The 12,314-nt window shown below is 42.6% G+C and overlaps 1 long non-coding RNA gene across 1 annotated transcript; it reads right to left on the reverse strand.

The window, feature by feature from the left end:
* Positions 1-162: 162 nt before the first annotated feature.
* Positions 163-12,081, reverse strand: LOC145716212 (uncharacterized). The gene is made up of 2 exons (XR_014138731.1): positions 11,223-12,081; positions 163-9,496 (listed from the first exon to the last, which is right to left on the reverse strand). It is a non-coding gene; the product is annotated as an uncharacterized LOC145716212 (long non-coding RNA).
* Positions 12,082-12,314: the final 233 nt, after the last annotated feature.

Below are 12,314 nucleotides of genomic sequence, written 5' to 3' on the forward strand. Positions count from 1 at the left end.
CATTACATCATTAGTTTTAGATGTAGTGTTCCATGATTCATTGTTTGTGCATAACACCCAGTGCTCCATGCAGAACGTGCCCTCCTCAATACCCATCACCAGGCTAACCCATCCTCCCACCCCCCTCCCCTCTAGAACCCTCAGTTTGTTTTTCAGAGTCCATCGTCTCTCATGGTTCGTCTACCCCTCCGATTTCCCCTCCTTCATACAAGTGTTTTCTAAGGAATTCCTTATTCCAGCTATATCTTGCACAATTAAACCCCAACACATTTTTTACACTTTTATGGGAAACACTAAGAACTTAGAAATTGGTCCCTGTGGCAAACAGGGCAAAACAGTAATGTGGCAAAAGCCGTATCACTGCCATCAATACGTTATTTCTTGCTGGCAAAGACCACCTCTCCAAGAATATAATCATATCCCCAGCCTCCTTTGCAACCTGGCATGCACAGGCAGATGAAGCAAACTCAGCCCATAAGATATAAGGGAAAATCTACTGGGATCATTTCTGGTAGAAATTGTCTTCTCAGAGGAAAGAGAAGAAGGGAAGGAAAATTTGCATTAAAGATAAACTGCCCTTCCCTCCTCTTCCTCCACTAACCGTTGTTGTATAAGATTATCATGCTTAGAGTTGCAGAAGCCATCCAGCAATCATGAGAAGAATCATAACCAACACACAGAAAAACAGAAGGTACCTAGGACTACTGAACTTGGTGAAGGAAATTCTTAGTATTACTTGAACAATTTATCTTTAAGGCTCATTGCATTTTTAACCCACAAGTTAACTCTTTAGCGGATAAGTCACAGACCCTAATTCTGAACTGATGTTCTCAATTACTTAAAATTACAATCCACATGCATTCACTGAGTATCTATTATGTCACTATGCAAGAGAGCTTTTATATGCATTACTTTGTTTTAATTATCAAAATAATCCCATAAGATATTATAATTATTACCATTTTACAGATAAGATACATGAGGCTCAGAGAAGTTTAAGTGACCTGTGGTGATTTAGGGCCAAAGTCACCCAGTTAATAAGAGATTAAGATTGGATTCATACCCCGGTTGTATGATTCTAAGCTAGTGCTCATTCTAGTGTATCACAGGTATCCTACCACACAGATCCACCTTCATTGTCTCTCATATTCATATCCCTGGGTATGGTTAAAAAGACCAAAATAAAAAAATGCACACAAAAATTCTTTCAACACTTCTATTCTTAACCCAAGTGGTGGGTAACTTTCATTACTAAGCCTTAGTTTAATTTCATCTGGTTCATCAAAGTATCTCCTGTTCAAATCTATAAATCATAAAACAACTTCTGCAGTGGGCTGCAATAGCCATCCCATCCAGAACCAAATTTTCACATTTTAGGAGCAGATAAGAATCAATGAACAATGGCTTATAAGCTCAAAAACCATTAAATAGCAATAGGAAAAGGTATCGTTAAAACCCTGACTCTTTCTAGTAAGCAGTGGTCTGTGACAAAAAGTTTTAGTTAACAGATTTTCAAAATGTATTTCCCTATTTCCTCCTCTGCCTAGTTTGTACCTCCTACTCTTAGTCTCCCCTCCAGAACTTACCATAATGTGGTCCAGAACTGACCATAATGTGGAAGTATATACTTTTTTTAATTTTTTTAAAAATTTATTTATTTATTTGAGAGAGAATGAGCATGAGAGGGGGGAGGGTCAGAGGGAGAAGCAGACTTCCCGCTGAGCAGGGAGCCCATTGCGGGACTTGATGCCAGGACTCCCGGATCATGACCTGAGCCGAAGGCAGTCGCTTAACCAACTGAGCCACCCAGGCACCCAGAAGTATATATTTAAAATGTAAATTCATTTCATCAGTTAAAGTTCCATGATATCCTTTCATTTTAAAATCAAGTAATCTTTTTTTTTCCTCTCAAAGAAATGCTAAGTAAGGTCCTACTTGATCTTTTTCCATGTAGCCCTATTTTTAAAAATTCTCCCCTCATGATTTACATCACTTTTAAATTCTCATTTGAAAGACTACTGAATTGAGGGGCACCTGGGTGGCCCAACTGGTTAAGCGTCCGACTCGATTTTGGCTCAGATCATGATCTCAGGGTTGCGAGATCAAGCCCCGAATCAGGCTCCATGCCCAGCTTAAGATTCTCTCTCTCCCCAAACCATAAGAGACTCTTAATCATAGGAAACAAACTGAAAGTTGCTGAAGGGGGGAGGGGGAGGGGGTAACTGGGTGAGGGACATTAAGGAGGGCATGTGATGTAATGAGCACTGGGTGTTACATTAAGACTGAACTCTACCTCTGAAACTTAAAAAAATTCTTTCTCCCTCTCGCTCCCTCTAAAAAAAATAAAATAAATTTTAAAATTAAAAAAAAAAAGGAAAAAACACTGAACTGAGAAGCAATATAACTTTTGAATGAATGAAAAAAGACCTGGGTCCAGTATCTGATTAGCTACTTCCAGTTTTCATATCAAAAACGACACTGGTTCCAAGACACATTATGTTCCACTAAGAAAAAAATGCTGCCAACTAAATTTATACAATACCCTATCAATTACAATTTTTATTTATACTTATTAAAAGAGTGCTTTTAAACTTAGTCAGATTTTTAGTATACATTACTCTTGTGCATAATTTTAAAAAAGAAAAAATAAATTGATGCATAAACTGGTCACACTCAGGAGTCAAGCTCTTCTGAACCACTTTTTTTTTTTTTTTTTAAGATTTTATTTATTTGACAGAGAGAGAGAGAAAGAGCACAACCAGGCAGAGAGGCAGGCAGAGGGAGCGGGAGAAGCAGGCTTCCTGCTGAGCAGGGAGCCCGATGCGGGGCTCGATCCCAGGACCCCAGGACCATGACCTTAGCTGAAGGCAGACGCTTAACAACTGAGCCACCCAGGCGCCCCTGAACCACTGTTTTGAATCAATCATTGATACCTATATTTTTCCACACAATATCATCCTATGTGCCATCAAAAGCCCAGGTGACCCAACATTTGTAATTCCAATCATTAACTCTGGGATTTTCTTTCAAGCCTGCCAATACGTATCCTTCAAGTCTATGCATGAAGAGACATTGACAACTACATCAAAGCCAAAAGCAACTCTAAGATGTATCTGGATTTCAGAAGAATGTAAAAAATAAAACAAAACTGTGCTTCTTAGAATTAATGAAACACAAAAACCTCCACTGTTACCTTGAATAAGACAACATCCCTCTTCCCAGGCTCTAATTTCCACTAACCATAGCAGCTACCAATGCTGAAGATCTACCATGCTCAGCATTTCACATATCTCATTTAACTTTTACAGAAAAGCAAAAGGGTTAACCCTGTTTTACATACATGAAATATGAGGCTCACAGAACCTTAATAACTTGTCCAAGATTACACATTTAGTAAGTGGCAGAGTTGGGTTTCAATCTCTGGTCTACCTTCAAAGTCCTTATTCTTTCCACTGCTTCAGTAATTCTCAAAATTTAATGCATGTCTGAATCACTTCAGGTGATTCTTCCAGAGTGGGAAAAATATTGCAAATACTGTATATACGTGCAAATCAAATAACTTACATATATATACATATACACACACATACGTATACATAAAGAACTCTTATAATGCAGTAAGACAAATAATGCAAAAGATCTGAATAGACATTTCTCCAAAGAAGATATACAAATGGCCAATAAACACATGAAAAAATGCTCAATATCACAGACTCCTAGAGAAATGCAAATAAAAGCCACAACGATACCACTTCCCACCCACTAGGATGGCTATAATCAAAAGACAGACAATAACAAGCATTGGCAATGATGTGGAGAAACTAGAACCTTCATAAGATGACTGCTAGTGGGAATATAAAATGGAGCCACTTTGGAAATCAGTCTGAAAGTTCCTCAAAAAGTTAAACATAGTTACCATATGACCCCACAATTCCACTACCAGATTTATACTCAAGATAAATGAAAACATAAGTCCACACAAAAATTTGTACATGAATGTTCAAAGGAACATTATTCATAATAGCCAAAAATCTATCAACTGATAAGTGAGTTAATAAAATGTGGTGGTATATCCATCCAGCAGAGTATTATTCGGCAATAAAAAGGAATGAAGTACTAATGCTGTTAACATGGATGAACCTTGAAAACATTATGCTAAGTAAGAGCCAATCACAGAAAACCACACATTGAATGATTCCATTCTTACAGATTCCACTTCTATAGGGAAAGAAAGTAACTGCTCAAGGCTGGAGAAAATTATGGAAGTGACTGCTAAAAAGTACAGAGTTTCTTTTTGGGGAAGCAAAAATGTTCTCAAGTTAAAGTGTTGATGGTTGTACAATCCTATGAATATACTAAAAAACTTTAAACAGGTTAATTGTATGGTATGTGAATTGTATCTCAATAAAACTTTAAAAAAAAACAGTCTAGACCAGATTACTTCTAAGGTTCCCTTCCAGACATAACAGTCTCTGAGACAATGAAAAAATTCTCAGAGTATCCATAAACAGACAAGAATCCAATCCCCAGTGAGTCCCACAAACCTACAGTTTAGAGAAGGTATCATATATTACAGTAATTCCTCACTTGAGGTTACTAGACCTCCAGGTGTCTACAAAGAAAGGACAGGTGCTTCTTAAGCCAGTTTCCATTTTTCAGAACATCTGTGAGGAACCATACACTCAGGCTTCTCCGACGTAAAGTTTCAAGTATCTTTGCCTTTGTCTGGATTCATGTTAGTAGTTTTAAAATAATGATTCAAAGCTGATTGACAGTTTGATGTATGAAAAGTAAAAAATAAGAAAAATTATTAGTTAAAATGTGCTTTTTGATAGGCAAAATGTTTCAAGAAATGGGACTTATGATGATTTCCTTGATTAAAAGCTTGGATAATACAGAGAAACAGGATAGTGCACTAGTCTAGAAATTAGAGAAATAGCTTAGCATTTTTTCTCAATATGATTCACTTCATCTCACTGTGCCTCAGTTTCCATTTTCATTGACAAATATGACAGTGTTCAACAGACTCTAAAATTCTATGGTTTTTCCATGTTATATAATGACCTAAAAATGTCTGTTAAGAAGGTAGTTCTTTATGTTGAGGATTCCTGCAAAGAACTTTCTTTATTGACTCTACTTAGTATATCATGAGAATAAACAATGCTAAATATATAGTATCAATAAATAATACATAGGCTGTAGTATTTAGAAACTTATAAGTTGTCTTAGAAAGCAAAGAGAGAAAAAATAGTAATAATAAACTAAAAAGAAAGTAAAGTTTGCTTGTCTAAGCAAAAGTCAACAGGAAACACTTCAGTATAAAATCTCCCCAAAGCATGGAATGTCCCTGATTAACAACAAATGAATTATCTTTCCTTCTCATATTTTACTCCCAACACACCAGCTTCCAAATACATCCCTGGAACAAACGAACTGAAGGGGGGAGAGCAAAGGAAAAATACTGTATCATAATTGGTTTCCTCCCTTCAAAATTCCACAAGATGAAAAGGGGGGAAGGGAGTGGAAACTAGCCATAACCCAGCATGAAATTCTCTTATTTACAGCTTAATACACTACATCTCCCATTACATCTCCTACTTACAGCTTAATAATTATTGTGGTCTTTTAGTTTTTCCCTCTTTTTAAAGTCGTAAAAATTATTCTCTGCCTACTAACAATTTCTTTATCTTAAGAGAAGCTATTTGCACTTTTTTTGAGTGAATTCACACTAACTTAAATAGAGCATAATACTGGTTGGGGCATCGGTGAGAAGGACTACTATTTGTGGGGTTTTGGGGAGGAGGGTGATGGGAACCTCAAAAAAAGAAAAGCAGAGGCACCTGGCTGGCTCAGTCCCTATAGCATGCAACTCTTGATTTCCAGGTTGTGAGTTCAAGTACCACGTTGGGGGAAGAGATTACTTGAAAAAAAAAAAAAAAGGAAAAGCAGCAAGCAAGATCTTTTACAATATAATACATATAAAAACTCAAGTTCAGAGATTTCTGATGAATTTTTAAATGTTGTTCTACTTGCTAGGACAGACCAGAAAAGCCAGACTACCCCCTTCCTCAAGCAACTAAAGTTATTATGAATATCAAAAGTATGCAATTTTCAACTTCCAATTCAGTATTATCATTGAAAAACAAAAATCAGACACCTAAACTCACCTTTTAGGAGGTAATATAGTATTCTGCTCACAACTACATAGGAGTGAAGGGATTCATTCCAATAATTTAATATAAAAGAAGAACATACATCATTCGAATAAAGAATGTACTAATTTTGGAACACCAACAATCTATGTATTTATATATTATATGTAAATATAGATATATTCAACATCAAATAGCACAGTACGTTGGTTTTTTTTAAAGATTTTTTTTTTAATTCATTTGAGACACAGAGATACAGAGAGAGAGAGAGCATGAGCAGGGGGAGAGGCAGAGGGAGAGGGAGAAGCAGGCTCCCCGCCGAGCCAGGAGCCCAATGCGGGGCTCGATGCGGGGCTCGATGCGGGGCTCGATGCGGGGCTCGATGCGGGGCTCGATCCCAGGACCCTGGGATCATGACCTGAGCCGAAGGCAGACGCTTAACCATCTGAGCCACCCAAGCGCCCCTAGCACGGTACATCTTAAAGTGCCCACATGAATCAAAGTATAACACAAGCCAAACAGACACCACTCTAGCCCCCTACAAACAGAGCAATAAAACATTTCACCTAAAAACAAGTAAGGTGCATTTAAACATAACCAGTTACATTCATTTAACAATTCTGCCAGCCTAAACAAAGGGTACAAAGACACAAAAACGAATTAAGACTTACCCCCTGACTTCAAGGAATTCACATGAAGGGGGAAGCCAAAAGCATGTGCAAAATCAAAATCCTCTGAGATCACAGTGAACAACAACTTGCAAACTTAGTGGCAACCATTAATTTGCCAGGTGACAAAGTGGGAGGAAGGATATCAGCAGGCAAAGAGAACAGCACATATAAAGGCACGAATGTACAGAGCACAATTAGATAACTAGAAGTCCTGAGTGGCCAGGGCAAAGGGAATAAGAAGGAAGGATGAATAAGCATGAAATGGCAGTAATTACACCAGGAAAGGAAGCTTGTGGCTAGGATGCAGAGGGCCATATAAGCTACAACAAGATGTGTAGTCTTTATCTAGAAGGCCATAGAAAATGCAGTATATAATAAACAATGTTTTTTTTTTAAGATTTTATTTATTTATTTGACACAGAGAGAGTGAGAGAGAGAGTACAAGCAGGGGGAGCTGCAAGCAGAGGGAGAGGGAGAAGCAGGCTCCCCTATGAGCAGGGAGCCCGATGTGGGGCTCGATCCCAGGACCCCGAGATCATGACCTGAGCCAAAGGCAGCCGCTTCACCAACTGAGCCACCCCATAAACAATGTTTTTAGAAAGCTAACTGGTGGGGCGCCTGGGTGGCTCAGTCGGTGAAGCATCTGCCTTCGGCTCAGGTCATGATCTCAGGGTCCTGAGATCAAGTCCGGACTCCCTGCTCAACTTCTCCCTCTTCCTCTGCTCCTCCCCCGTGCTCCTGCATGTGCTCTCTCTCGATCAAATAAATAAAATCTTTAAAAAAGAAAAGAAAAGGAAAGAAAGCTAACTGGTGACAATGTGGAAGACAGACTTAAAAGAAGAGATTGAGGGGTAGGAGATGTGAGAACACTACTGCAACAGTTAGGATATTATTGCAATAACGCAAGTGAAATGTGATGGGGTCGGCAATAATACAAACAACTAAATAACAGAAGCAGAACAACCTACATCAACTTAGCAGTGACTGTGTGTCCCTATCCTTGACCATAAGCTCGGGTACCAAGGTATAGGCAATAGGGGAAAAAAAGAAAAGAATGTAAACAAGAAGTCTTTAGAAGATATAATCACAGGACTTAATGACCACTGACCTTCCATACCCCACAGGGAATTTTCACTTACACACTAAGTTGGCCTTTCTAAACTGCTTCTGAAAATTTATTACTTTCTTCACTTAGAGATTTCTACTAAAATACCTTATTTCACTTAATGGATGTTTAAAACTTTTCATTTTTAACCTTATGAAGAATTCCAGGTATTTTGTACAGGAATTATTTAAGTCTAAAAATTCCCCTATGGCCACATGAAAAACAAAAAGAAACAAATGCAGAATTAAAATAGAATACTTCCCAGTGAGAAAACAATGATCTTGGTATTTCCAACTTTGGATAAGACTAAATATATATGCCCTAGTTAGAAGTAGACAGTAGAAATAGTCACAAATAGTACCTAAATTAAATATGGGGCAGGAAAAAAGGAACTCTTTAAATTAAAATCTTTGGGCTCCAAACAATTCGGCTACCCAAACACATAATTTTATTGTAACAACATACAGTTCATATTTTTCATGAAATCAACATGAGGTCATGCACCACAGGAGAAAACAGGCAACTGACAGAGCTTACAGACCCAACTCCAATTTGATAAATGTGTTACTAAAGGGAATTAAGAATTGTAGCCACTCGGGCGCCTGGGTGGCTCAGTCGTTAAGCGTTTGCCTTCAGCTCAGGTCATGATCCCAGGTTCCTGGGGTCGAGTCCCACATGGGGCTCCCTGCTCTGCGGGAAGCCTGCTTCTCCCTCTCCCACTCCCCCTGCTTGTGTTCCCTCTCTCTCTCTGTCAAATAAATAAATAAAATCTTAAAAAAAAAAAAAAAAAAGAATTGTAGCCACTCTGTTTCAACATGCAAATTATCTTCCATCCTTTATAAAAATATGTTTGTTGAGCTGTCAATTTGTATTACAGGATTGTTAAAACAGTGGTGTCTCTTTCAATAAAATGAGTCATGCTTCCCTCTATAAAGATACTGATTTTCACAACGCTTACGAATACAGGTAACTTTAATGAAAAAATATGATACACATTTCGCACTAAATTTAATGTTCAAAGAGAAAATTATATTTGTCATGTTCTAACAAATAGTGCTAGTGTGCAATCATCTGAGGTTGACAGGTTCACCCCCAGATATTAACCATTAACCAGAGGTGTCAGTTTAAAAATCTCTGTGAAATCACTAAGGTCAGTAAATGTTACAATTCAGTGGAAAGATTATTTAAATAAGAATTTCTACTTTAATGATTATAATTTGACTAATAAATTTTTAAGATCCTTGTTTTTTCATGATAGTATATGTAGGTTATAGGTCCCGCCACTAAAGGAAAAAAAAAAGTTTGTATTGCGTTAGTTCCAGTTATAATTTCTAGCTGAGTCAAAGCTCTAACAGCCTTAAAGCAGGAAATCCAAAAGGAAATTCCATCATCAGTTCCTGGGGCTTGGTAATTCAATGGTTCTTTGAAACAAAGATATAAAAGTTCTCAAACTATTTACTATAACCTTACCTCATATCTTCAAGTAAATCACATTCTGCTTGATGTTTGGCTTGAAGTTTTGTCATCTGCTCAACTTGAGTGTTCTTCAGTTCTTGTGTAACTTTCACCTAAAATATACCATATATTATGAAGGCCATACTGCAACTTTAACAACAAAGTACTTAAGCAAAATACTTAATACCCGTCAGAATATATACCTCTTGCTCACTTCTCCCCTAAAGGCCATAAATCCATTATTAGCCACCTAATTTTGTTTACTGAGGACACTTAATAAGAAATCTAGCCAAATATCCTGAAAGAGGTTAAATGAAAGTAAAAGAGTATAAAAATTACAGATTAAGGAGGTGCAAAATAAACTGCCAGTCATTCCTTTTCATGCACAAGCTCAGCACATAATGTAGTAGGTCTTCTTAGAGTTTGAAGAGTCTGTCTTCTATTTCTTCCAAAAAAGATTCAAAGATTTTAACCACCAGGAGAGGTGAGCTGAGTATAGATGGCAGAAGTGACTATAGGAATGCCTAATGTATAATGGCCAAAATTTACACAATCATGAAATCATATGCATAAATTGACTACATAAATTATTCCATAATGGCTGCGAGAAAGCACAGTGTCTCAGGATGATGCCAACTCGCTGACAGCGCATCAAATCACAATCTCTTTCTCACAAAGGAGAAAGCAAAAGTGACCTTCCAGCATGTGCAGCGCTTTTAAGCCACCCCAGCAAGCCGGTCCCCGTGGCGGCTCCACTTCAAACAGAACAGCAAATGCAAGCTGTCCAGTGCCTCGCCAGCCAGGCCTGAACCCCAGGGTTCCAGGTTACAGTGGGCCTGGAATCCCCGCCGCCGCGGAGCCGGGCTAACTCCGAGGGGTGGGGGTACATGTGTGAAAGAAAAGAGTCACTTAACTGGAGAAACCCGGATTAAGAAAGAGAAAAAGAAGCAGCAGACACGAGCGAGTTAGGCATTCGGCAAATGTTTGCCCACGAGGGGAGGACAGAACAGCCTTCTCCACCCAATGCCCTGAGTAGACAGTAACCATCTGCAAGATTAAAAAGACAAGGACACAGCCTCAGCCCTTGGGAACGCTGGGGAAGAGGGCAGTGAAACAGTTCTCGAAGGGCGCAGGGGGGAGCCGCTGACACGCCGAGAGCACCCGTCACTCCCACCCCAAGCCCAGATCGCGGTGCACACGCCACACACTGCCCGGTTCTCGCTCTCCGGGGGCAGCACCACCGCCTCCCGGCCCCCTAGCTGGAGGGGCGGGACACGATTGGGTGTGGGGGGAGAAAGGCTTAATTTGTTTTCCCCTGGGGTGGGGGGCGGTGACTAGTCCAACTTCTTTTCGGCCGCCCCGTGGGAAATGCAGGCCGAACCTTACGGCTAGGCTGGAAACAAATTCCCTGAAAATTATCAAATGGGCGAGGGTGGCGACAAGCTGCTGGAGGGCTCAAACCTGGCGCAGACTAAACAATCACACAAGCACAGGCTCTGCAAAGCTGCAGGGGCTCCCCGCCTCCCCTCGGTGCAGCCCCGAGAATGCACTTTGCAGCGAGCAGCACTGCCATGCGCGCGCATACACACAAATGCACACGCGAAACTCTTGTGAAAGGTCTAGGGGTCTCCCGTGCGGTGGAGGGGACGAGCCCGGGCCGCCCCTTCGTCGGAAAGACACCTCATTCGCGTGGCCCTCGCCTGGAGCCGGCGGCAACTCAGTGACAAGCCCGAGGCGACGGCGGTCACGGCCCCTTGCGGAAAGGGGGAGGGGGCGCCCCAGCCGCGTCCCTTGTACACATCCCTCCCAAACCCCAAAGCCCCCCAGCTGCACCCTCACCTTCCTCGGCGGCGGCTGCATGATGCTGAAGGGACATCAATCCTCCCCCGACGGCGGCGTCAGCTAGGACGAGGAGATGGGGGGCCGTGAGGAGTGGCGGCTCGGCAAGCGCGTGTGTGTGTGTGTGTGTGTGTGTGTGTGTGTGTGTGTGTGTAAGGAGAGTCTGAGAACGAGGACTCGCCCGGCAGGGAGCAAAGCAAGGCCGGCGGGCGGCTGGAGGACCCGGGTCGGAGGGCGAATGTGAAGAGAAGGAACAGGAGCGCCGGGAAGGCCTGGGGCTCCGGCGGCCCGGGGGTGTGTGAGGGAAGGAGGCGGAGACAGCGAGGGGGCGGGGGCCCAGGAGCCGGGGCACAGGGTCTCCTAGCTCGCCGAGCGGCTCTCGAGCAGCAGCGTCGTCTCGCTCCCCGCCCGCCCGCGCCGCAGCTCCTCGCAGACGCGGCCCCCCGCCCCCACTCAAGCAGCCCAGCCCAGCCCTCGCTGGGCCCGACGCCCCCGCCCGGCCCGGGGAGGTGGAAGGCGGTGCCGCGCTCTCGGCTTCGGCTCCTCCACTCGGGCCGCGGGAATTTCCGGCCCCACCGTGTGGCGCAGCGCCCCGCTCCGGCGGCAGAAGGGACAACTCAGTCCAGAGCCGGGTTCCAGGGGCCGGGCCACGCTGTAGGGAGGGAGCTTGGCCGCGGCGCGGGGTTTCGGATCTCGGCGGGGGACGTGGGGGAACTAACGGATCGGTCGGCGAATAGGAGGGGTAGAAACGCTAGTGAAGCACGGATATCCCCCCGTTGTCTCCGAGAGTGGCACGTTCCAAACGCCTCCTGTCCTCCCTCCCCCACACCGAGAGCCAGCCGGGGGCTTCACGCGCGCTTTCCCGCCAGGCGACCGGGCGCGCGCCTCCGATCGGGGCCGCGCACGTGGGCGGGAGAGGGCTCTGCGCCGACGCACGCGCACAAGCCGCCCCCGCGTCCTGCCGGCTTTTGGGCTGCAGTGTTTCTGTGTGTATGTGTGTCTCTGTGTGTGTAAGGGGACGACTCTCAGAGTGAAGTTTTTACAGGGGCGCGGAGGGTAGTATGCCTGTGGCAGTAGGGGAGTTCCGTTTTT

Source organism: Leptonychotes weddellii, chromosome 11 (assembly GCF_054177405.1).
Source record: "Leptonychotes weddellii isolate Sample4059 chromosome 11, ASM5417740v2, whole genome shotgun sequence".
Lineage (NCBI taxonomy): Eukaryota > Metazoa > Chordata > Mammalia > Carnivora > Phocidae > Leptonychotes > Leptonychotes weddellii.